This window comes from Microcaecilia unicolor, chromosome 6 (genome assembly GCF_901765095.1).
Source record: "Microcaecilia unicolor chromosome 6, aMicUni1.1, whole genome shotgun sequence".
NCBI classification, from domain to species: domain Eukaryota; kingdom Metazoa; phylum Chordata; class Amphibia; order Gymnophiona; family Siphonopidae; genus Microcaecilia; species Microcaecilia unicolor.
Window position 1 is genome coordinate 81,724,946 of NC_044036.1, and position 25,037 is coordinate 81,749,982.

At 49.6% G+C, this 25,037-nt stretch overlaps 1 protein-coding gene across 2 annotated transcripts in view; it reads right to left on the reverse strand.

Annotated features, from left to right (window-relative positions):
• The window catches only part of SASS6 (SAS-6 centriolar assembly protein), a 116,435-nt gene that overhangs the window by 5,156 nt on the left and 86,242 nt on the right, over positions 1 to 25,037 (reverse strand). The gene's annotated exons all lie outside the window — the stretch shown is intronic.

Sequence of the window (25,037 nt, forward strand, 5' to 3'; positions counted from 1 at the left end):
GCTGCTGGAGTCTATTCTCCAGGTCGGCGGCACGCAGCCATGAGAGCCTGCGCATCACCACACCTTGAGCAGCGGCCCTGGACGCAACATCAAAGGTGTCATACACCCCTCTGGCCAGGAATTTTCTGCACGCCTTCAGCTGCCTGACCACCTCCTGAAAAGGCTTGGCTTGCTCAGGGGGAAGAGCATCAACCAAGCCCGCCAACTGCCGCACATTGTTCCCCATGTGTATGCTCGTGTAGAGCTGGTAAGACTGGATTTTGGCCACGAGCATAGAGGAATGGTAGGCCTTCCTCCCAAAGGAGTCTAAGGTTCTAGAGTCCTTGCCCGGGGGCGCCGAGGCATGCTCCCTAGAACTCTTAGCCTTCTTTAGGGCCAGATCCACAACTCCAGAATCATGAGGCAACTGGGTGCGCATCAGATCTGGGTCCCCATGGATCCGGTACTGGGACTCGATCTTCTTGGGGATGTGGGGATTAGTTAGAGGTTTTGTCCAGTTCGCAAGCAATGTCTTTTTTAGGACATGGTGCAAGGGAACAGTGGACGCTTCCTTAGGTGGAGAAGGATAGTCCAGGAGCTCAAACATTTCAGCCCTGGGCTCGTCCTCCGCAACCACCGGGAAGGGGATGGCCGTAGACATCTCCCGGACAAAGGAAGCGAAAGACAGACTCTCAGGAGGAGAAAGCTGTCTTTCAGGAGAGGGAGTGGGATCAGAAGGAAGACCCTCAGACTCCTCGTCAGAGAAATATCTGGGGTCTTCTTCTTCCTCCCACGAGGCCTCACCCTCGGTGTCAGACACAAGTTCACGAACCTGTGTCTGCAACCTCGCCCGGCTCGACTCAGTGGAGCCACGTTCACGATGGGGGCGTCGAGAGGTAGACTCCCTGGCCCGCATCGGCGAAGCTCCCTCCGCCGACGTAGTCGGGGAGCCCTCCTGGGAGGTGGCCGCAGTCGGTACCGCACGCGGTACCGACGTCGGGGACCTCACCCCGGGCGATGGGCCAGCCGGCGCCACGCTCGACGGTACCGGAGGCGCAAGCACCGCGCCGGTACCGGAGGGGTAGGGCGCAACAGCTCTCCCAGAATCTCTGGGAGAACGGCCCGGAGGCTCTCGTTCAGAGCGGCTGCAGAGAAAGGCAAAGAGGTCGATGCAGGCGTCAACGTCAGAACCTGTTCCGGGCGAGGAGGCTGTTCCGGGCTGTCCAGAGTGGAGCGCATCGACACCTCTTGAACAGAGGGTGAGCGGTCCTCTCGGTGCCGATGCCTGCTGGGTGCCGACTCCCTCGGCGACCCAGAGCTCTCGGTGCCGACGCGGGGAGGCGACCGGTGTCGATGCTTCTTCGATTTCTTCCGAAGCATGTCACCGGAGCTCCCCGGCACCGACGAGGAGGACGTAGAATCCAGCCGTCGCTTCCTCGGGGCCGAGGCCGAAGGAGGTCGGTCTCGGGGGGGCTGTACCGCAGGAGCCCTCAGGGTAGGAGGAGACCCACCCGAAGGCTCACCGCCACCAGCAGGGGAATGGACAGCCCTCACCTGCACTCCTGACGATGCACCACCGTCCGACGACATCAGCAGACGAGGTCCCGGTACCACCGACGTCGATGCAGCTATCCGATGTCTCGGCGCCGATGCAGAGGCCCGATGCCTCGATGCAGGGGCGGCCGAGGAAGATGGTCTGGACGCTGACGACGTCGATGCACTCGAAGATCCCGGTGCCGATGCCGACGAAGAGCCCGAGAACAACACGTTCCACTGGGCTAGTCTCGCTACCTGAGTCCGCCTTTGAAGCAGGGAACACAGACTGCAGTTCTGAGGGCGGTGCTCGGCCCCCAGACACTGAAGACACGACGAGTGTCGATCAGTGAGCGAGATAACCCGGGCGCACTGGGTGCACTTCTTGAAGCCGCTGGAAGGCTTCGATGTCATGGGCGGAAAAATCGCGCCGGCGAAATCAAAGTCCGAAATGACGGAAAAAGAGCACCAAAAAATTTGTAAGGGAGAAAATCTCGACCGAGGCCGAAAAGAGGCCTACCCCGACGACGAAAGAAAACTTATCGGGGCAAAAAGCTGGAAGTACGGGGAGGATTAACACGAAACCCGGGGGGGGGGGGGGGGGGGGGGGGGTTTCCGGAGCACTTCCCGACACTTGAAAGACTTTTCCGAAGAAAAAACACGTCAAAATAAATTTGGACGCGCGAGGTCGACTTTCCGGGGCTCGACACGGCGAAAACACGACCGTACCGAGTGCGGACAAAAGAAGACTGGCCGGCTCGAGCCGGTTTCGGGCGGGAAGACGGCCGCGCATGCGCGGTGCGCGCGAGGACTAGCAAAGGACTTTGCTAGAGAAGTTTCCGATTGGAGGGGCTGCCGTGGACGTCACCCATCAGTGAGAACAAGCAGCCTGCTTGTCCTCGGAGAAAATAATTCTCACCTCCAACGTTCTACTGTGCCTGGGACCGTGGCTCCCTCCGAGGTGGTCTGCTAGGCAGTTTAGAATGCACTGATGTCAGTGATGTCACTAACAGCTGATTCCAAGGCAAGGATACTCCTCCCCCTGCCTAGGAAACAGCTGTCAGTGCCCCCCCCCCTCGGCACAACACCCAAGCCCCTGCCCTGCAAAACCGGGAGCAAGGCAGGGGGAGGAGTAGGGAAACCCACGGAGCCTGTTTCCCTACTCCTCCCCCTGCCTACCAATCAGCTCTGAGTGCCCCCCCCCTCGGCGCAACACCCAAGCCCCTCCGCCCCAGTGCAGCACCCAAGCCCCTACCCGCCCCTCGACGCATCACCAAAGCCCCTCCCCCCCCTCCCCCCCGAACACATCAACTCCCTCGCCACCCGCAGCTGCCAATACTAACGCTGTCCGGCCGCTGCTGCTTCTCCTGTGGCGCAGCAGCGGCCGGTACAAAAAGAAAAAAGCCAAAAAAAGATTTTTAACCTGAAACGCGGCTCCATTGACAGGCATCTGGCATTGGCTGTCGTCACTGCAGCCGCTCTTCCTCTCCCCTCCACGTCACTGCCCCTGCAGGAAGACCCCGGAGGAGCGCAGCGACGTCAGAGGGGAGAGGAGGAACAGCTGCAGAGATGACAGCCAATGCCAGATGGCTGTCTACGGAGCCGTGTTTCAGGTTTAAAATCTTTTTTTGGCTTTTTTTCTTTTTGTACCGGCTGCTGCTGCTCAACAGAAGACGCAGCGGCCGGACAGCGTTAGTATTGGCGGCTGCGGGTGGCGAGGGGGTTGATGTGCCTGAGGGGGGGGGGAGGGTAGGGGTTTGGGTGATGGGGAGAGGGGAGGGTCGCTGGACATGGGTGGCTGAAGGGGGAGAGGAGGGTCGCTGGACATGGATGGCTGCAGGGGGAGCAGGGGAGAGAGGAGGTGGAGAGGGGGTCCTGAGACCAGATGGGTGGCTGCAGGGGAGATAGAAGGGATGCTTGCAGGGGGGGCAGGGGGAGAGGAGGGTCGCTGGACATGGGTGGCTGCAGGGGGAGCAGGGGAGAGAGGAGGGCCGCTGCACATGTGTTGCTGCAGGGGCAGATGAGGGTTGGTGGGGAGGGGGTCCTGAGACCAGATGGGTGGCTGCAGGGGGGCAGGGGAGACAGGAAGGATGCTGCGGGGAGGGGGGGGGGGATTACCTTGCTAGCGCCCGTTTCATTGCCTTCCGAAACGGGCCTTTTATACTAGTTAATTCATAATTAACTTGTGAACAAAGCGCAAGGACATACTATAAACATAGAATGACTAGCATACAGAAGGAAGAACTCTTTCACCTTTTTTCTATAAACTGCATGCAGTTATAGAACAGTAATTTCCCAATTTCAAGCCATGTACCCCGAAGCTGAACAAATTTCGACTGACTATCCCTGAATGCCAATCAGCACAGATTTTGAAATGTACATGTTTAACAGCAGCTCTGGCAGAGATACATTTCAAAAACTGACACTAATCACAAAATAGAAAATAAAATTACTTCTTCTACCTTTGTCACCTGGATAGTTTATTTTTTTAAGCATGTTGATCCCCAGTATCTGGTTTCTGCATTCCCCTCTTCTCTTAACTCTCTTGCCAGGGTCTCCTAACAATTGGACATTTCTTTTTTGGGTTTTTTTTTTGTTTTAATGAACTTTATTAAGACAAAACTTGTAGATAACAGCATGTATCATATCATATTCATAATACAATCATTGAAAGAAAAAAATCTAAAACACTAATGTACAGCTTGTCGCTCCTAACCCCCCCCCCCCCCCCCCCCAAAAAAGAAAGACCTTATCACAAAGTCAGGTTATTATGCATAAACCAGTGAAGGATCAGGGCTAGCAGACCATTGCACATATGGGTCCAAAATTTGATGGTATTTCAAAACCGAACCAGTTCGCAATGCAGTTAAGTTAGACATCAGATGGATATAGTCTAACTTGTGCAAGACCATCCCGAGGCCAGGAGGAGGCAGCTGCTTCCACGCCGCTGCAAGGGTACGTTTGCTGGCCACCAAAATTTGTCCAACCAAATGATGAATTGGCTCCCTTACCCCTGTTGGCTTAAAGTGTACAAGACAATAATCCATTTGCATAGGATAAGTAGCTTTAGTAACACTATAAACAAACTACAAGATCCTAGTCCAGAATTCTTGCGCTTGAGGACAAGACCACCAACTGTGAGACATATCCCCAGTTTGACCACATTGGCACCAGCACTCAGCTGACCCCAAATGAAACATTTTAGCCAAGTGTTGGGGCGTGTAATACCAACAGTAAAGGATTTTATAACCATTCTCCACTAGGCCAGTGGAAATAGATACCTTAAGGAGAGACTTAAATACCCTTTCCCACCGTGTAAATTCATAGGACTTTCCCAATGCCCTCTCCCATTTCAATAGATAATACCCTCCACTGGTCATTGCCCGCTCCAAAATGGCCTCCACGAGGTTCAACTCCCCCTTAGCTCTCCGCAATAGAAAATCAGAATTTGATAGTAATGAAAAACCTTGGAAGCAGGGAGACCATATTCCTCACGAAGTTCATCAAACGATAGCACTTCTCCCCCCTCCCATATCTGACCAAATGTGCACAAGCCTAAACCTTCCCAGGCACGGTAACAAGAATCTAAGGGACTCGGAGCAAAGTGTGGTGCAAAACGAGTGTACATATGTAAAAAATATGAGCAACCTGGGGAAAAACTGGTCGCGAACCTTATTCCACAAGGAGAGAGGCCACCGTAACAAGGGAGGAGCTCCTCTAGTAACTTCCCTCAAAAGACTACGAGGTAGCCACGGAATGGCCCGTAAGGGATAGGGGCCTAGCCTTCCAAAGTTTATCGGAGCGTTGCAGCCATTCGGCTAAAATCCGAAAATGTGCTGCCTGATAATACAGAAAAAAGAAAGGAACTCCCACCCCCATGCACGCATTTGATACATAACCTCCCAAAGTACCCGTGGTGGTCTCCACCTCCAGAAGAACGAAAAAACCTTGCGCTGTAAGTTCCGAAAAATATTTTCGGTATAGAAATGGGAAGTGCCATAAAGTAATTTCAGAAGCATAATCATTTTTCAGCGCACTAATACGTCCCAGCCAAGTCTCAACATCTGCCAAGCTGTGATCTGTTGAGACGCTCGAGCCAAGGACACTAGGGCCAAGAGATTGTCTGCCCTTGCCTGGGGGAGATAAGTTCAAGACGTCAATGTGTCCAACAGAGCTCCAATGAACTCCAATTTCTGAACTGGGACAAGGTGGGACTTGGGATAATTGATTACACATCCTAGTAGCTCTAGCAGTCGAATAGTCATCCGCATGGACTGTAGAGCCCCTGCCTCCGAGGTGTTCTTCACCAGCCAATTGTCGAGATAAGGTAACACATGCACTCCCAAGTCTGCGTAGCGATGCTGCAACAACTGTCAGGCACTTTGTGAAGACCCTGGGTGCAGTTGCGAGGCCAAAGGGCAGTACACAGTACTGAAAGTGCCGGGTTCCCAACCAAAATCGAAGATACTTCCTGTGAGTATAGGCATCCTTTAAGTTCAGAAAGCATAGCCAATCGTTTTCCTGAATCATGGGAAGAAAGGTGCCCAGGGAAACCATCCTGAACTTTTCACGGACTAGGAATTTGTTCAGGGCCCTTAGGTCTAGGATGGGACGCATCCCCCGTTTTCTTTTGCACAAGGAAATACCTGGAATAGAATCACAGCCCTTCTTCCCCTGATGGAACGGGTTCGACCGCATTGGTCTTTAGAAGGGCAGAGAGTTCTTCTGCAAGTACCTGCTTGTGCTGGGAGCTGAAGGACTGAGCTCCCGGTGGGCAATTTGGAGGCCTGGATTCCAGATTGAGAGTGTAATTTAACCGAACTATTTGAAGAACCCACCTATCGGAAGTTATAAGAGGCCACCTTTGGTGAAAAAACATCAACCTCCCCCCGACCGGCAAGCCGTCCGGCACGGACACTTTTTCTGAGGCTATGCTGCACTGGAGCCAGTCAAAAGCCCATCCCTTGCTTTTGCTGGGGGGCCTTTGCCGCACGCCGTTGACGGGAACGAGCATGCTGGGTCTGAGCCTGGACAGGAGTGTACCTACGCCTATTATAGGAATAGGAAGCACTCCTCCCTCCAAAAAACCTCCTAGATGAGGAGGTGGTAGCAGAAGATGCCCGGCGGGAGAGAGAATCCATAGCATCATGGTGCTTTTTTGATCTGATCGACCACGTCCTCTACTTTTTCTCCAAAAAGATTATCCCCCCCCGGCAAGGAACATCCGCCATTCGCTGCTGGGTCTTCTGATCCAGGTCAGAGACACGCAGCCATGACAGTCTGCGCATCACTATACCTTGAGCTACTCGGGATGCCACATCAAAAGTGTTGTAAGTCCCCCTAGCCAGGAATTTGCGACACGCCTTCTGCTGCCTGACCACCTGGTGAAAAGGTTCGGCGAGCTCCGGAGGAAGTGCTTCAACCAAACTGGACAGTTGCCTCACCGAGTTCTGCAAGTGGATGCTCATGTAGAGCTGGGTAAGTTTGGATCTTGCGCCCTGCTACGTTTTCCTCCCAAAAGAATCCAAGGTCCTAGACTCTCTGCCTCGGGGTGCCAAGGCATAGTCTCTAGTACTCTTGGCTCTTCTGAGAGCAGAGTCCACCACCATGGAATCATGATGAAGTTGGGCCTTCACCATTACAGGCTCTCCATGGACTCTGTACTGGGACTCGGATTTTTTGGGGACCACTGGGTTAGAAAGAGGGAGCGACGAATTTCACATAAGTACTTCCCTGAGCTTAGTATGCAAGGGGGCCGTTGCAACCTCAGCAGGTGGAGAAGGATAATCCAAGATCTCAAGCATCTCGGCCCTGGGCTCATCCACAACCTCCATAGGGAATGGGATGTCCTTAGACATTTCCCAAACAAAAGATGAGAAAGAAAGGTGGAGACATTCTTCTTTCAATTGGCAGAGTAGGTTCAGAGGGAAACCCATATGACTCTTCCTCCGAAAAGTATCTGGGCTCTTCCTCCTCTTCCCATGAGTGCTCATCATTGGTATCGGACAAAAGCTCCCTAAGAGCAGCCCGAACCCGAGCCTGTCTCGATGTCGAGGGACGACGACCTCGTGGGGGGTGTCGAGAAGTCGACCCCTGCCTGGACTCCGGCGAAGCTTCCTCCACCGATATAGAGGGGGAATCGACCCGGGTGGCGGCCGATACCGCAAGCAGCACCAAGGACGGGGACCTCACCACAGGCAATGGCCCAGATGCCGCTTTTGCAGTCGGTACAGAAGGCACAAGCACCCCCGACACCCAAGCAGACATGTGCCGCAACCCTTCCAGAAGCTCTGGAAAAAGGGCCCTGATGCACTCGTCGAGAGCTTCCATTGGAAAAGGCTGGGAGGCCAGTGCAGGAGTCAGTGGTAGAATCTGAGGGGGCTCGAGAGCCGCCGGTACCAGGCTGCCAGATGACCGACACATCAGCACCTTCTGTATGGAGGGTGAGCGGTCCTCCCCGTACCGACACTTCTCGAGTGCAGACTCTCTCAGCTTCCTGGAGCTCTCGGTACCGTGCATGGAAGGAGAACGATGACGGTGCTTCTTAGCCTTCGCTCAATGCCAGTCATCGAGACTCGGTACCGAAGAGGATGACGTGGAATCCTCACGCCTCCTCGGGGCCGGGTCTGATGAAGGTCGGTCCCAGGGGGCCTGCAAAGCAGAAGGCCTTGACAGGTGGAGACTCACTCGATGCCTCGCTGCTCCCAGCGTGATGTGGTCGTTCGGCAGCCATTACCTGCGCTCTCGATGTCAATGCTTCCCTCGACGTCACAGACCTCGGTACCAATGTCGATGCAGACGTCGAAGGACTGGACCGATCCGCAAAACGTTGCTCACGTTGAGCCTCCCGAGCCACTTGGGTCTGTTTCTTCATCAAAAGACACAGCTTACAGGTAGCTGGCAGATGATCGGGCCCAAGGCACTGGAGACACCACGCGTGGGGGTCGGTGCCTGAGATGGTCCGGTTGCAGCGAGTACAACGCTTGAAGCTGCTGGGTGTCCTCAATGTCATGGACGGAAAAACGGCGGCTGCGAAATTAAAAGACGCAATTGTAAAAAGGCACAAAAAAGGGAAAAAATACCGACCGCAAGGCCAAAAGTGAGCCGCAACGAAAAGAAAGAAAACTTAAAACTAAGAAAAATATGGCTAAAACTACTTTTTTTTTTTTAAATATTTAGTAAAAAAACTAAACAAAAAAGAAGGTGGTAAAAGGAAAAAACCTGATACACGATCTCCTGGGCCGAAGGCAATACTGAGCTCGAAAAAACTCCGTGTCGCCACAGTCACGGAAAAAAAAAAGTAACTGAGGAGGGCATGCTCGCGTCGCGGGCAGGAAGCCATTCGCGCATGCGCAGTGTGTTCAGCCTGTGCGACGCAGCGTTCTCGAAGGCTCTTTCTTTATTTCTATTTGCTTGCAAAATTTTGCGGACGACGACCCAGTTGTGAGTATAATCCAGCCTGCTTGTCCTCAGAGAATAGGTATAATCCCTCAAGGTAGGATTAGTATGGCGCCAGATATCCAACAATTGCCATTGAGTGAGAAAAGCCTGTAATCTCAAGCGATCACGACGGGCGTACTGAACCGTTACAGTACAATTATCTATCTGGGGATTTAAGGTATGATTAAAATCCCCTCCAACCAATAAAGTACCCTCCTTATGCTGTAAAAGGATCTGATCTAAGCAATGGAAAAACTCCTCATGGTCCGCATTAGGACCATATACATTAACTAGAGTATACTTCTGAACCCCCACAGCAAAGGTTATTAAAAAAACCTACCCCCTTAGTCCCAAATGACTTTGGACACCTCCCATGGCCTAGAATCATTAAACAGAGTAGATCGTTTAACAGGAAAAAAATGATTTATTAATGGAATATGAATTGCTGTAAAAAAATAATAAAATAATAATATAAGCACTTAAGAGACTATATTAAATAATTCTCAACGCCAAACAGTGACATCAATAGAGGCCTCATTGAAAAAACTAACTTTTTGAAAAATTATATTAAATATCCAAAAAAACTTTTTGTGGAGTAAAAATATATCAAATTATTCTAGAACATCTGTATTTGTCACTGTTTGGCATTGAGAATTATTTAATATAGTCTCTTAAGTGCTTATATTATTATTTTTTTACACCAATTCATATTCCAATCATAGATGTCCTAGTAAGTTACTTTGGGCATTCTATATATCCTCCTTAAAAAAAGCGGATTGTTTAATTGCGTTCTTTAAGTGCGTTAATTATTTAATTATTTTTGTCCAATCACAGATCACCCAGTTTTCTCCTTTTTATGAGATAACATTATTACATCTGTTGTTTTCTGCATTTTTTGTTATTTTTCGTCATTTTTAACTCTTTCCTGAACAGTGCCTAATGTGTTTTATATCTATTGTCTGGCTATGATATGTGTGACATCACATAATTTGTTCATTTGAGCGAATTTCATTAAATTGATATATTTTTTTTATTAGTATTATTTTTTATCAGTATACTAATTAAAGTATGCCCGCAAGTTGAGATTTGGTCTCTTTACAATTTTTTATAAATTGATGCATTTCTGCACGGATTTATCATTGGCATTCCTGACCTTTAACCTCTTTAGTTTCGCTTTTCGCTATATGGCTGTTCTATTAAAATTGTGGAGGAAGCGAATGCTACATACCTGTAGAAGGTATTCTCCGAGGCCAGCAGGCTGATTGTTCTCACTGATGGGTGACGTCCACGGCAGCCCCTCCAATCGGAACACTTTCCTAGCAAAGGCCTTTGCTAGTCCTCGCGCGCCCATGCGCGGCCGTCTTCCCGCCCGAACCGGCTCGTGTTCGTCAGTCCCATATGTAGCAAAACAAAGGCAAGGGAAGACACAACTCCAAAGGGGAGGCGGGCGGGTTTGTGAGAACAATCAGCCTGCTGTCCTCGGAGAATACCTTCTACAGGTATGTAGCATTCGCTTTCTCCGAGGACAAGCAGGCTGCTTGTTCTCACTGATGGGGTATCCCTAGCCCCCAGGCTCACTCAAAACAACAAACATGGTCAATTGGGCCTCGCAACGGCGAGGACATAACTGAGATTGACCTAACAATTTATCCAACTAACTGAGAGTGCAGCCTGGAACAGAATAAACATGGGCCTACGGGGGTGGAGTTGGATTCTAAACCCCGAACAGATTCTGAAGCACTGACTGCCCGAACCGACTGTCGCGTCGGGTATCCTGCTGCAGGCAGTAATGATATGTGAATGTGTGGACAGATGACCACGTCGCAGCTTTGCAAATCTCTTCAATAGTGGCTGACTTCAAGTGGGCTACCGACGCTGCCATGGCTCTAACATTATGAGCTGTGACATGACCCTCAAGAGCCAGCCCAGCCTGGGCGTAAGTGAAGGAAATGCAATCTGCTAGCCAATTGGATATGGTGCGTTTCCCCACAGCCACTCCCCTCCTGTTGGGATCAAAAGAAGCAAACAATTGGGCGGACTGTCTGTTGGGCTGTGTCCGCTCCAGATAGAAGGCCAATGCTCTCTTGCAGTCCAATGTGTGCAGCTGACGTTCAGCAGGGCAGGAATGAGGACGGGGAAAGAATGTTGGCAAGACAATTGACTGGTTCAGATGGAACTCCGACACAACCTTTGGCAAGAACTTAGGGTGAGTGCGGAGGACTACTCTGTTATGATGAAATTTGGTGTAAGGGGCCTGGGCTACCAGGGCCTGAAGCTCACTGACTCTACGAGTTGAAGTAACTGCCACCAAGAAAATGACCTTCCAGGTCAAGTACTTCAGATGGCAGGAGTTCAGTGGCTCAAAAGGAGGTTTCATCAGCTGGGTGAGAACAACATTGAGATCCCATGACACTGTAGGAGGCTTGACAGGGGGCTTTGACAAAAGCAAACCTCTCATGAAGCGAACAACTAAAGGCTGTCCTGAGATCGGCTTACCTTCCACACGGTAATGGTATGCACTGATTGCACTAAGGTGAACCCTTACAGAGTTGGTCTTGAGACCAGACTCAGACAAGTGCAGAAGGTATTCAAGCAGGGTCTGTGTAGGACAAGAGCGAGGATCTAGGGCCTTGCTGTCACACCAGACGGCAAACCTCCTCCATAGAAAGAAGTAACTCCTCTTAGTGGAATCTTTCCTGGAAGCAAGCAAGATGCGGGAGACACCCTCTGACAGACCCAAAGAGGCAAAGTCTACGCTCTCAACATCCAGGCCTTGAGAGCCAGAGACCGGAAATTGGGATGCAGAAGCGCCCTTCGTCCTGTGTGATGAGGGTCGGAAAACACTCCAATCTCCACGGTTCTTCGGAGGACAACTCCAGAAGAAGAGGGAACCAGATCTGACGCGGCCAAAAAGGAGCAATCAGAATCATGGTGCCTCGGTCTTGCTTGAGTTTCAACAAAGTCTTCCCCACCAGAGGTATGGGAGGATAAGCATACAGCAGACCCTCCCCCCAGTCCAGGAGGAAGGCATCCGATGCCAGTCTGCCGTGGGCCTGAAGCCTGGAACAGAACTGAGGGACTTTGTGGTTGGCTCGAGATGCAAAGAGATCTACCAAGGGGGTGCCCCACACCTGGAAGATCTGTCGCACTACACAGGAATTGAGCGACCACTCGTGAGGTTGCATAATCCTGCTCAACCTGTCGGCCAGACTGTTGTTTACGCCTGCCAGATATGTGGCTTGGAGCACCATGCCGTGACGGCGAGCCCAGAGCCACATGCTGACGGCTTCCTGACACAGGGGGCGAGATCCGGTGCCCCCCTGCTTGTTGATGTAATACATGGCAACCTGGTTGTCTGTCTGAATTTGGATAATTTGGTGGGACAGCCAATCTCTGAAAGCCTTCAGAGCGTTCCAGACCGCTCGTAACTCCAGGAGATTGATCTGCAGATCGCGTTCCTGGAGGGACCAGCTTCCTTGGGTGTGAAGCCCATCGACATGAGCTTCCCACCCCAGGAGAGACGCATCCGTAGTCAGCACTTTTTGTGGCTGAGGAATTTGGAAAGGATGTCCCAGAGTCAAATTGGACCAAATCGTCCACCAATACAGGGATTTGAGAAAACTCGTGGACAGGTGGATCACGTCTTCTAGATCCCCAGCAGCCTGAAACCACTGGGAAGCTAGGGTCCATTGAGCAGATCTCATGTGAAGACGGGCCATGGGAGTCACATGAACTGTGGAGGCCATGTGGCCCAGCAATCTCAACATCTGCCGAGCTGTGATCTGCTTGGACGCTCGCACCCGCAAGACGAGGGACAACAAGTTGTTGGCTCTCGCCTCTGGGAGATAGGCACGAGCCGTCAGAGACTCCAGCAGAGCTCCTATGAATTTGAGTTTCTGCACTGGGAGAAGATGGGACTTTGGATAATTTATCACAAACCCCAGTAGCTCCAGGAGGCGAATAGTCATCTGCATGGACTGTAGAGCTCCTGCCTTGGATGTGTTCTTCACCAGCCGATCGTCGAGATATGGGAACACGTGTACCCCCAGCCTGCGAAGTGCCACCGCTACTACAGCCAAGCACTTCGTGAACACTCTGGGCGCAGAGGCGAGCCCAAAGGGTAGCACACAGTACTGGAAGTGACGTGTGCCCAGCTGAAATCGCAGATACTGTCTGTGAGCTGGCAGTATCGGGATGTGCGTGTAGGCGTCCTTCAAGTCCAGAGAGCATAGCCAATTGTTTTCCTGAATCATGGGGAGAAGGGTGCCCAGGGAAAGCATCCTGAACTTTTCCTTGACCAGATATTTGTTCAGGGCCCTTAGGTCTAGGATGGGACGCATCCCCCCTGTTTTCTTTTCCACAAGGAAGTACCTGGAATAGAATCCCAGCCCTTCTTGCCCGGATGGGACGGGCTCGACCGCATTGGCGCTGAGAAGGGCGGAGAGTTCCTCTGCAAGTACCTGCTTGTGTTGGAAGCTGTAAGACTGAGCTCCCGGTGGACAATTTGGAGGTTTTGAGGCCAAATTGAGGGTGTATCCTTGCCGGACTATTTGGAGAACCCACTGATCGGAGGTTATGAGAGGCCACCTTTGGTGAAAAACATTCAACCTCCCTCCGACCGGCAGGTCGCCCGGCACTGACACTTGGATGTCGGCTATGCTCTGCTGGAGCCTGTCAAAAGCTCGTCCCTTGCTTTTGCTGGGGAGCCAAGGGGCCTTGCTGAGGCGCACGCTGCTGACGAGAGCGAGCGCGCTGGGGCTTAGCCTGGGCCGCAGGCTGTCGAGAAGGAGGATTGTACCTATGCTTACCAGAAGAGTAGGGAACAGTCTTCCTTCCCCAAAAAAATCGTCTACCTGTAGAGGTAGAAGCTGAAGGCTGCCGGCGGGAGAACTTGTCGAAAGCGGTATCCCACTGGTGGAGCTGCTCTACCACCTGTTCGACTTTCTCTCCAAAAATATTATCTGCACGGCAAGGCAAGTCCGCAATCCGCTGCTGGATCCTATTCTCCAGGTCAGAGGCACGCAGCCATGAGAGTCTGCGCATCACCACACCTTGAGCAGCGGCCCTGGACGCAACATCAAAGGTGTCATACACCCCTCTGGCCAGGAATTTTCTGCACGCCTTCAGCTGCCTGACCACCTCCTGAAATGGCTTGGCTTGCTCAGGGGGGAGCTTGTCCACCAAACCCGCCAACTGCCGCACACTGTTCTGCATGTGTATGCTCGTGTAGAGCTGGTAAGACTGGATTTTGGCCACGAGCATAGAAGAATGGTAGGCCTTCCTCCCAAAGGAGTCTAAGGTTCTAGAGTCCTTGCCCGGGGTCGCCGAAGCATGCTCCCTAGAACTCTTAGCCTTCTTTAGGGCCAAATCCACAACTCCAGAGTCGTGAGGCAACTGAGTGCGCATCAGCTCTGAGTCCCCATGGTTCGGGTACTGGGACTCGATCTTCATGGGAATGTGGGGATTACTTAATGGCTTGGTCCAGTTCGCCAGCAATGTCTTTTTTAGGACATGATGCATGGGTACTGTGGACGCTTCCTTAGGTGGAGAAGGATAGTCCAGGAGCTCAAACATTTCAGCCCTGGGCTCGTCCTCCACAACCACTGGGAAGGGGATGGCCGTAGACATCTCCCGGACAAAGGCCGCGAAAGACAGACTCTCGGGAGGAGAAAGCTGCCTTTCAGGGGAGGGAGTGGGATCCGAAGGAAGGCCATCAGACTCCTCGTCAGATAAATATCTGATGTCCTCCTCCTCCTCCCACGAGGCCTCACCATCGGTATCAGACACAAGTTCACGGACCTGTGTCTGAAGCCGTGCCCGGCTCGACTCCGTGGAACCACGGCCACGTTTGTGGGCGTCGAGAGGTAGACTCCTTCGCCGGCAAAGCTCCCTCCGCCGACGTCGTCGGGGAGCCTTCCTGGGAGGCGACCGCAGTCGGTACCGCAAGCGGCACCGATGTCGGAGACCTCACCCCGGGCAAGGGGCCAACCGGCGCCTCACTCGACGGTACCGGTGGCAAGCACCCCCGGTACCGGAGGGGAAGGGCGCAACAGCTCTCCCAGGATCTCTGGGAGAACGGCCTGGAGACTCTCGTGCAGAGCGGCTGTGGAGAAAGACATGGAAGCCGATGCAGGTGTCGATGTCAGAGTCTGTTCCGGGCGTGGAGGCTGTTCCGGGCTGTCCAAAGTGGAGCGCATCGACACCTCCTGAACAGAGGGTGAGCGGTCCTCTCGGTGCCGATGCCTACTGGGTGCCGACTCCCTCGGCGACCCAGAGCTCTCGGTACCGATACGGGAAGGAGACCAGTGTCGATGCTTCTTTGACTTTTTCAAACGAAGCATGTCACCGGAGCTTCCCGGTACCGACGAGGACGACGTAGAATCCAGCCGTCGCTTCCTCGGGGCCGAGGCCGAAGAAGGTTGGTCTTGGGGGGGCTGTACCGCAGGAGCCCTCAGGGTAGGGGGAGACCCACCCGAAGGCTCACCGCCACCAGCAGGGGAATGGACAGCCCTCACCTGCACTCCAGTCGAAGCACCACCGTCCGACGACATCAGCAGAAGTGGAGGTCCCGGTACCACCGACGCAGCTTTCCGATGTCTCGGCCCCGATGCAGAGGGTCGATGCCTCAATGCAGTCGCGGCCGAGGACGGAGGTCTTGACGCTGTCGACGTCGACGCACTCGATACTCCCGGTGCCGATGCCAACGAAGAGCCCAAGAACAAAACGTTCCACTGGGCCAATCTCGCTACCTGAGTCCTTTTCTGTAAAAGGGCGCAAAGACTACAGGCCTGCGGGTGGTGCCCAGCCCCCAGACACTGAAGACACGACGCGTGCCTGTCAGTGAGCGAGATTACCCGGGCGCACTGGGTGCACTTCTTGAAGCCGCTGGGAGATTTCGATGACATGGGCGGAAAAAATCATGCCGGCGAAATCGAAACTCGTAATTGCGGTAAGGCACCAAAAAGAGGGGGAGAAAAAATTCGACCCGAGGCCTCAAAAGGGCCTACCCCGAAAACGAAAAGAAACTTAACGGGGCAAAAACTGGAAATACAGGAAGGGGAAAAAGACCGAAAAGGCCTTCTTCCGAAATCCTTTTTCCCTTTTTTTTTTACTAGCAAAAAGTCCAAAAAAGACGCGCGAGGTCAACTTAAGGAGCGTAACACGACCGTACCGAGCGCGGACAAAAGAAGACTGACGAACACGAGCCGGTTCGGGCGGGAAGACAGCCACGCATGCGCGGTGCGCATCGGCGCGCGAGAAATAGCAAAGGCCTTTGCTAGGAAAGTGTTCCGATTGGAGGGGCTGCCGTGGACGTCACCCATCAGTGAGAACAAGCAGCCTGCTTGTCCTCGGAGAATTATCGTTATCTCCGTCCCTTTGGCCTTTTTATTCATACTGTGGAGGTTGATTGCTCGTTCTTTCTTTTTTATTGGAATTGCTCGACTTCTATTGTATATTATATATCGTGACGTCATTTAATTATGCACAAATTTAACCCGTAATTAGTATATATATATATATTTTTTTTTAAATGAACTATTCACTCTTTTGCTACACGATTGAATATTTAAGGTTTTGGTACATAAGTTTTTTGTTTTTCTGTTTTTTTGATGTATGAGCCGTTATGAACGATGCACTTCGATCTTTGACCTCTAGTTTCACTATTTAGCTTCCGCCTTTTGTCATTACTTTTTTTCAGCGCGATCAGAGATATGTGACTGTTGGATTGACTGGGAGTAAGTATCTGTTATTTTCTGGCTTATATAACGCTTGATTTAGCACTACAAGCAAACAGTTACTGTTTTTTTAGTTTTTAAGTCCGTAAGGCATCTGTTTTAGAACTAGTAGGCTGTTGCTTCAACACAGCCAGTATATAAAGATGCCACTAGTCATCGCAATATATCATGCTGTATTTTCCACATACACACGTATTCTTTATATTTTTATGAGCAGGGCTTGCAATCTTTGATTTGCATATACTACTTAAACAAAAATTTTAACCCTTGTTTTATTAGGTCAACATTCTGGTTTTCGGCATCCCTGATCCAGCTGTTTTTTTCAAATCAAAGTGAACTTCTCTATATGTGAGTCGTCTATACATGTATCACTTATACATTTGTGTCACTTATATTGTTCATACATTTTTGCTCGTACATATGCTAAGTATTTTTAACCTATTTTTGGTTTCTTTATTTGTTTAGTTAACTCCAGCACATTCAACATATATTCATCACACTTCACAGTAAAAGTGTGTTGTGTAGGTGGGTGTCTTTTGCCTACTTGGGCTATGTCTATGGAAGTTTTAATACAATTTATTTGTTATGGTTTTAATATTATTTTAACATCATTTTACACATTATATTATGTTAATATTCTTCATAATATTCTATACATTGTACATGGTTTTTATGGTTTTAGTTTAAGACATAAATTATACACCACTAATTATATATGTTTGTCTAGTTATGTCACGTTAAGTATAATTTATGCTGGGATATTGGAGTTATATAATCACATATATATTCTATACAGATATTTGTGTATGTGTTTACATACCTATTTATATATGTTTTAATACCATTTGAAATCGGCTGTACATATGTAGTACAAACAATATATATGTTATTTTTTTAATTCATTATATTATTGTTTTATAGCCCCTGAAGCAACCCTGTTGGGCGAAACACGGCCTGTGTCGGGCTGTTTGTGTGTATACATATTGTGCAATTTGTTTTCCATTAATAAATCATTTTTTGCCTGTTAAACGATCTGCTCTGTTCGTTTTCCATCTTGGAGTTTGCAGACCGTCTGCCTTTGTGCTTTCTTGGACCCTAGAATCATTAAAGGCTACCATGACCCCTCGTGTTTTATTATTATCACAATTAGATGCAAAATATAAATGAGGGTACCTACGATGATGGCAAAGATGTTCATGCACTGCTTTAAAATGAGTCTTCTGAATCAGGGCAATATCCACCTTCAGAAGAACCAGCTCTCGAAAGAGAAGCTGCCGTTTCATAGGAGTATTCAATCCCCTAACATTAAGGAGCACTAAGGATATCCTTTTGACATTTCTTCTCTCTCCATGTCCATCATTCATCTACCCTCAGTGTGTCTCTCCACACCCCTCCCCCCCCCCCCCCCCCGCCATACAGCATCTCCTCTCTATGCCTCTCACCCCAGCTATGCATCATCTCCTGTCTCATCCCCCTCACCACACACACACACAGCTTGAGCTCCTTTTCCCTGTCCACCATCACCCCTCTCTCTCACCACCAGCATTGTCCTCTCTCTTCTTATTCCCCACCCCCCCAATCAATTACCCCCGTTACCCTTCTCTTCCCCCCCCCCCCCGGGTCACTCCCACCCTCACTAGCACCACTGCCTCCCCCCCACCAGGCTAAAAGAAAAATGAGGCACAGGGCCATATCCCCCATGCTTGGTTTCTGTTTCTTTGCAGGGACGTAGACAGCAGGTGAGTAAACATGGGAGAAAGGTAGAAGTTGGGCACCCCACCACCACATACCTCTTAGGGTACGTGTACCATGTGTTGGGAATCACTATTATGAAATACCATCACACTAAACAACTCACACAACTTGCATTAAGTACCAATGATTGGCAATCATTAGTACATTGTAGAAATATGCTGTCACTTGCTTGAAATACAGGTCAATGGCTCTGGAACACGCAAATTATTTGCAACACTAGTAAAAAAGGCCCATTTCCGAAACCAATGAACCGGGTGCTAGCATGTGGCTTTTTTTGTGTGTGTGTGTGTGTGTATGTGTCAGAGTTTTCGTGTGTGTGTGTGTGTGTGTGTGTGTGAGTGTGGGGTGTGTGTGCAGGTTGTTGATGTGTGTCTTTTTTTTTTGTTTTTTGGGTGGGGGGTTGGGGGATGTGCTGTGCTGGCAAAGTGGGATGGATTGGTGTGTGGCTTTGAGGGTGTGTTTCTGTTGTATAGTGTGTGTGTGGTTTTGTCTGTCAAGGAGGTTTGTGGAGGGGGGTCTTTCTGTTGGTGAAATGTAAATGTGGTTGTAGGGGGGGTCAGCCTTTGCTGAGTGTTGGATTGTTTTTTCTGTGTTGTTTTTTTTTTTTTGTGTTGTGCTGAGGCAGCAGTGTTGTTTTAGATGGGCGGAAGGTAGAGGAGCACGTTCTTGGTCTGTCGGTATTTTTTGCACGTTTCAGGGCTGCTGTAGGGGAGCGCTGGAAGTGAAATGTGCTGTGGGAAGCAGCGCCGTCTTTTTCCGTTGGGCTGGGGTTCTGGGCATCCTGGAGGTGGGAGACGGCTTGCCTGAGGACGCGGATGGTTGTTTTAAGTTGGCGGAAAGGAGAGGAGCACGGTCTTGGGCCTTCAGGGGGTGGATCCGGTATGTTCGGTCCACTTCAGGCCTGCTGCAGGGGAATGCTGGAACATTTATGCGCTGCGGGAAGCAGCGCCGTCTTTTTCCGGGTGCTTGGGGAATCCCCGAGGTGGGAGATGGCTTGCCTGAGGCTGGGGATGGTTGGGCACGTCCTTGGCCGCTTCAGCAAAAGGGGAAGAGGAAGGGGGTAGGGAGTTACCTGCAGCCGCGTGAGAAACCGGGTATTCTTTGTTTGTTTTGTATTATTAGTTTGCATTTCTGTTGTAGAAAGAGTGGATGCCTTTTCGAATGATGGAGGTGGTGTGTCGGTGTGCGGTTGTTTCGTTAGTTTTGCAGCCAGTCTCCAGCGATTCCTAGGCAGGGAAGGAGTAGGGAAATTTGCTGCTGGCTGGGTCGCGGGTAATCCTTCCAGCTGGGCCACAGCTTGTCCTGTTCGCCCACGTCCCAGATGGTGAGGGGCACACTGTTCTCCGGCTCCACGTCTAGCGAACCCAAATATAGTCTGTGCTATAGGCCCTCCGGCACTCTTCAGTACCGGCATTAGGCACTTAAAAATTTCTTCCCCCCCCCCCCCCCCCCCACAGTCTATTTTTGCACATACCCACAACAGGAATATTCTTCTCTCGTTCAAGCGGTGGTTCTGTGCTCTTCGTGCTGCACTGTTAATGAGCCATTCTGCTGGTGAATGCTCCTCCCTTATTGCCACGTAGTTTCTTCTGCTAGGTCAGTCTTACGTTGCCTGGGAACGGTTTTGTGATGGTCCTTTGTGTTTCAGAACATTGAGTGTGTTTTTTCTGATTGGTCCGTCATGCGAGGGCGGGGCTGAGAGACATGGTCAGTGTTGTGGCTTCACCACCATGAATCCATGAACCCTTCAGGGAGTGACTGAGTGACTTCAGAACGTTGTCTTCAGAACGTTGAGGGTGAGTTTTATTATAGTAGATAAGCACATACTGTATATACTATACATACTCAAGTATAAGCCAAGTTCATTTTCCACCAAAAAAAACTGGGGGGGGGGGGGGGGAGGGGGTTGGTTATATTCAAGTATACCAGTAATCTTTCCTCCCCCTGTAGTGTTCTGCGTTTCTCCCTTCGTGTACAGAATTTTGGCCCTCTCCCCCCCCCCCCCCCCCCCCACCTGTGAGTGCCACTTCTCTTCCTCTCCTAACAATTACTTCTTCAAAACTGCTGCAGGCATTTTTGCCCTATCCCCCAGTGATTACTAATTCTCTCCCTCTCTTACACCCCCCTCCCCAAACCACCCCCCCCAGCTTTTCTTACAGCTCCTTCCCACACATGACCAGTACTTTTCTCTTGCTTCTGTACCCTCCCCCCCCCCCCCCTTTCTGGCTTCTGCTGCCGTCACTGACAGGGGAAGTGGGGTCTTGAGCTTTGCAGCTCTGAAGCCACAGAATGAAGAATGAGTCAACAACTATACCAGCTGTTCCTGCTTATAATATCATCAGTTTCCAGTGAATCTTGGTTACTGAAATCTGACCTAGAGAATGTGTTGTCGTCCAAATAATTTTAAATGGGAGTGGGCTTGTAGGGGTTATAAAATTTTCAGCTTTAAGTTGGTTTTTACAGAATCCACTGATTTTACTGGAAGCCAATAAGTTGCAAGATCCGAGACAACATGGTTTTACCAAAGGGAAATCGTGCCAAACGAATCTCTGAGTTTTTTGATTGGGTGACAGGAGAATTGAATCAGGGACGAGCTATGGACGTAATCTACTTAGATTTCAGCAAAGCTTTTGACACGGTTCCCCACAGGAGGCTTTTAAATAAACTGGATGGGCTGAAGATAGGACCTAAAGTGGTGAACTGGATTAGGAACTGGTTGACGGACAGACGCCAGAGGGTGGTGGTGAATGGAGTTAGCTCGGAGGAGGGAAAGGTGAGTAGTGGAGTGCCTCAAGGATCGGTGCTGGGGCCGATTCTGTTCAATATATTTGTGAGTGACCTTGCCGAAGGGTTAGAAGGTAAAGTTTGCCTATTTGCGGATGATACTAAGATCTGTAACAGAGTGGACACCCCGGAGGGAGTGGAAAACATGAAAAAGGATTTGAAGAAGCTAGAACAATGGTCTAAGGTCTGGCAATTAAAATTAAATGCGAAGAAATGCAAAGTGATGCACTTAGGGAATAGAAATCCACGGGAGACGTATGTGTTAGGTGGCGAGAGTCTGATAGGTTCAGACGGGGAGAGGGACCTTGGGGTGATAGTATCTGAGGATTTGAAGGTGACGAAACAGTGTGACAAGGCGGTGGCTGTATCTAGAAGGTTGTTGGGCTGTATAGAGAGAGGTGTGACCAGCAGAAGAAAAGGGGTGTTGAGGCCTCTGTATAAGTCGTTGGTGAGGCCCCATCTAGAGTATTGTGTTCAGTTTTGGAGGCCGTATCTTGCTAAGGATGTAAAAAGAATCGAAGCGGTGCAAAGAAAAGCTACGAGAATGGTATGGGATTTGCATAACAAGACGTATGAGGAGAGACTTGCTGACCTGAACATGTATACCCTGGAGGAAAGGAGAAACAGGGGTGATATGATACAGACGTTCAAATATTTGAAAGGTATTAATCCGCAAACGAACCTTTTCCGGAGATACGAAGGCGGTAGAACGAGAGGACATGAAATGAGATTGAAGGGGGGCAGACTCAAGAAAAATGTCAGGAAGTATTTCTTCACGGAGAGAGTGGTGGATGCTTGGAATGCCCTCCCGTGGGAGGTGGTGGAGAGGAAAACGGTAACGGAATTCAAACACGCGTGGGATAAACATAAAGGAATCCTGTTCAGAAGGAAAGGATCCTTAGGAGCTTAACCGAGATTGGATAGCAGAGCCGGTAGTGGGAGGCGGGGCTGGAGGTTGGGAGGCGGGGATAGTGCGGGGCAGACTTATATGGTCTGTGCCAGAGCCAGTGGTGGGAGGCGGGACTGGAGGTTGGGAGGCAGGGATAGCGCTGGGCAGACTTATACGGTCTGTGCCAGAGCCGGTGGTGGGAGGCGGGGATAGTGCTGGGCAGACTTATACGGTCTGTGCCAGAGCCGGTGGTGGGAGGCGGGGATAGTGCTGGGCAGACTTATATGGTCTGTGCCCTGAAGAGCACAGGTACAAATCAAAGTAGGGTATACACAAAAGTAGCACACATGAGTTGTCTTGTTGGGCAGACTGGATGGACCGTGCAGGTCTTTTTCTGCCGTCATCTACTATGTTACTATGTTACTATGTTTAGGTGATTGAAAGTAAGTTTAATGCCATTTGTCTTTTATCTTGCCCCCCTGGGAAACTTATATATTACTTTTAGTTAAAACAAATCTTGCCAAAGCGTTCTGAGACACTTGAAACTTCCAAAACAACTTCTTAGTTTAACACCACATTTAATCTAGTAAATATTACAGAGGGCAGTTTGTGAGCAGAAATGTGGAGACATGGTCTGGGCACACACCTAGGCCATCATCGGCCTAGCTCCTGTGCCTAGTTACTGTATGTCATCTCACCTTACACTGAAATATTTGTTACAGAGAACCTTTTCCAAGAAAGAGTCAATTTCAAAAATACTAGGATATCTAAATGTGCAGGGCAGAAATCTCCAGGGAACAGGGAAAAGAAAAACAGAAGATTGATGGAAGCCAATGTGACAGAGCCACAGGATCTCTCTCTCTCCTCTGGTGTAGAGCACAGCTTAGCTGATGCAATGGGTGGACAATTATCATAAAAGCTGCATATTGTTTATTGAACAATGACTCATGGTCAAACTGACCCTCCAGAATGATGCTGAATGGACAATGTTGTGGTTCCTCAAGACATAATATCTGAGGCAAACAAGACTGTTATACTAAACTTTGGGGGTAACATTCGCCCAAGAACTGATACAAAAGCCTCTGGAAAAACAAGAGGTTATCTGGGAGGTTATCTGCAGATCTGCTGATACAGTAAACAGATGACAACCTCTCTCCCAGGTCCATGATGTCATGCTACAGCTCATTAAATCATGGCCTTGCCTACGTCTTCCCTAAGAGGGACTCTTCACAGCTTCCCAGCTGGCCTACACCTGTCTCAGGTCCTGAGAGAAAGCAGTGCTTTCCAGCTCCTCTACCAGCTCTCCACCCCGGCAGAGGAAGGATCACCTCTACTGGTCAGGTTGTAACTGTTATTAATTTGAAGGTGCTGGGGAATAATTCTTGGGCCTAGGATACTAAGTGTGCATTCTCTTTAAACCATTTGACATTACTTGTTTCCTTTACAGTGAGTCTAGGAAATCTAGCATTTGTGCATTAGTCTCACATTTACATTATTCAATCTGCTGCTAATTAAATAAGCAAGCTTTTTTTAATAATATCTGAGCCTTGTGTCTGTTACTTATCCTTATAATTTGGGGTATGGGCTTGGATCCATAGATAAAGGAATGCCTTATATTACTAAATAACAAAAGGCTACTTTATTCTAATTTATACTAAGAGTTCCCCACCCCACAATCCAAGCCAAACAGCAAAATCAGAACAGAGCTAGACTGTGACCGACCAAATAGACACTTCCATGAGTGTTTAGGGAAATCAGGAGACAGATGAATCAAAGAAGAAATAAAAGCTTATTAGACAAACACATTTATTTGGTCACACTGCAACAGCAATAACTTTCTCTAGAGTATGAAATGCAGTCCAGTGGCTCCACACGAGAGAGATGTTACAGGAATACTACCCCTGTAGTTCCCCTGTTTCAGCAGTATCAGGTGGATGCTATAGACCAGGCAGGCCCTCAATAAAGTCAGAGAAGACCAGGAGGCGTATTTTCAAAGCACTTAGCCTTGCAAAGTTCCATAGGTTACTATGGAACTTTGTAAGGCTAAGTGTTTTGAAAATGAGCCCCTATATGTACTGTACATACTGTTCATTATAGATTCCTGTATGAGTTGGCCAAAGACGTTTCCATCCAGAAAACAGGCAAAATCTGCTGTGATTTGCTTTTTATCAACTGACTTGTACATTTGAATGCTCATAGGTGCCAGACAGAGGCCCGGCCTTTGTTTCCAGCTATGTAATTTGTGTGTTAGACTAAAAATAACATGTAAGTTGCATTACATGCATTACTGCCTTAGTGCACAACTGCAAAGGGGGCATGCATATGGGCAGGTCCCTGACTTCAGCAAGAAACAAATACTGTAAGATGGGCAAGTGCTATCATTTGGATGCTAACATTTACACCTGCCTTTTACATGGTGTAAATGATACTGCCTTAATGCTGGTGTGCAAATGCCAACCTGCGTTCTATTCTATAACAGAATCTGGGTGCCCAGATGCCATTATAGAATACTAACTTAGCACACAGATTTCTGGCACCTACCTTTTAGCATCCTTTATAGAATTATCCTCAAGTTTACCTAGCACCTACTTTTAGGTGCATACACCCAGTGCAATTTTACTTAAGTATGTAAGTTAATTTCAGGCTGCAAAGCAAATGGAATGTTACAGATTATTTATTCATGCATCAATATTTTTATACTGCAGATCCAAAACAAGATCCCTCTGGTATGCTAGAAAACAATTGGGAATCTCATCATTCTGTTGCATAGGGCCCTGGTGCAACCGTACCAAGTACTGTGAGCAGTTCTGGTCACCCCATTTCAAAAAGGATATAGTGGAATTAGAAATGGATCAGAGAAAGGCAACAAAAATAGTAAAGGGGATATAAAACCACACTTATGAAGAAAGGCTGAACAGATT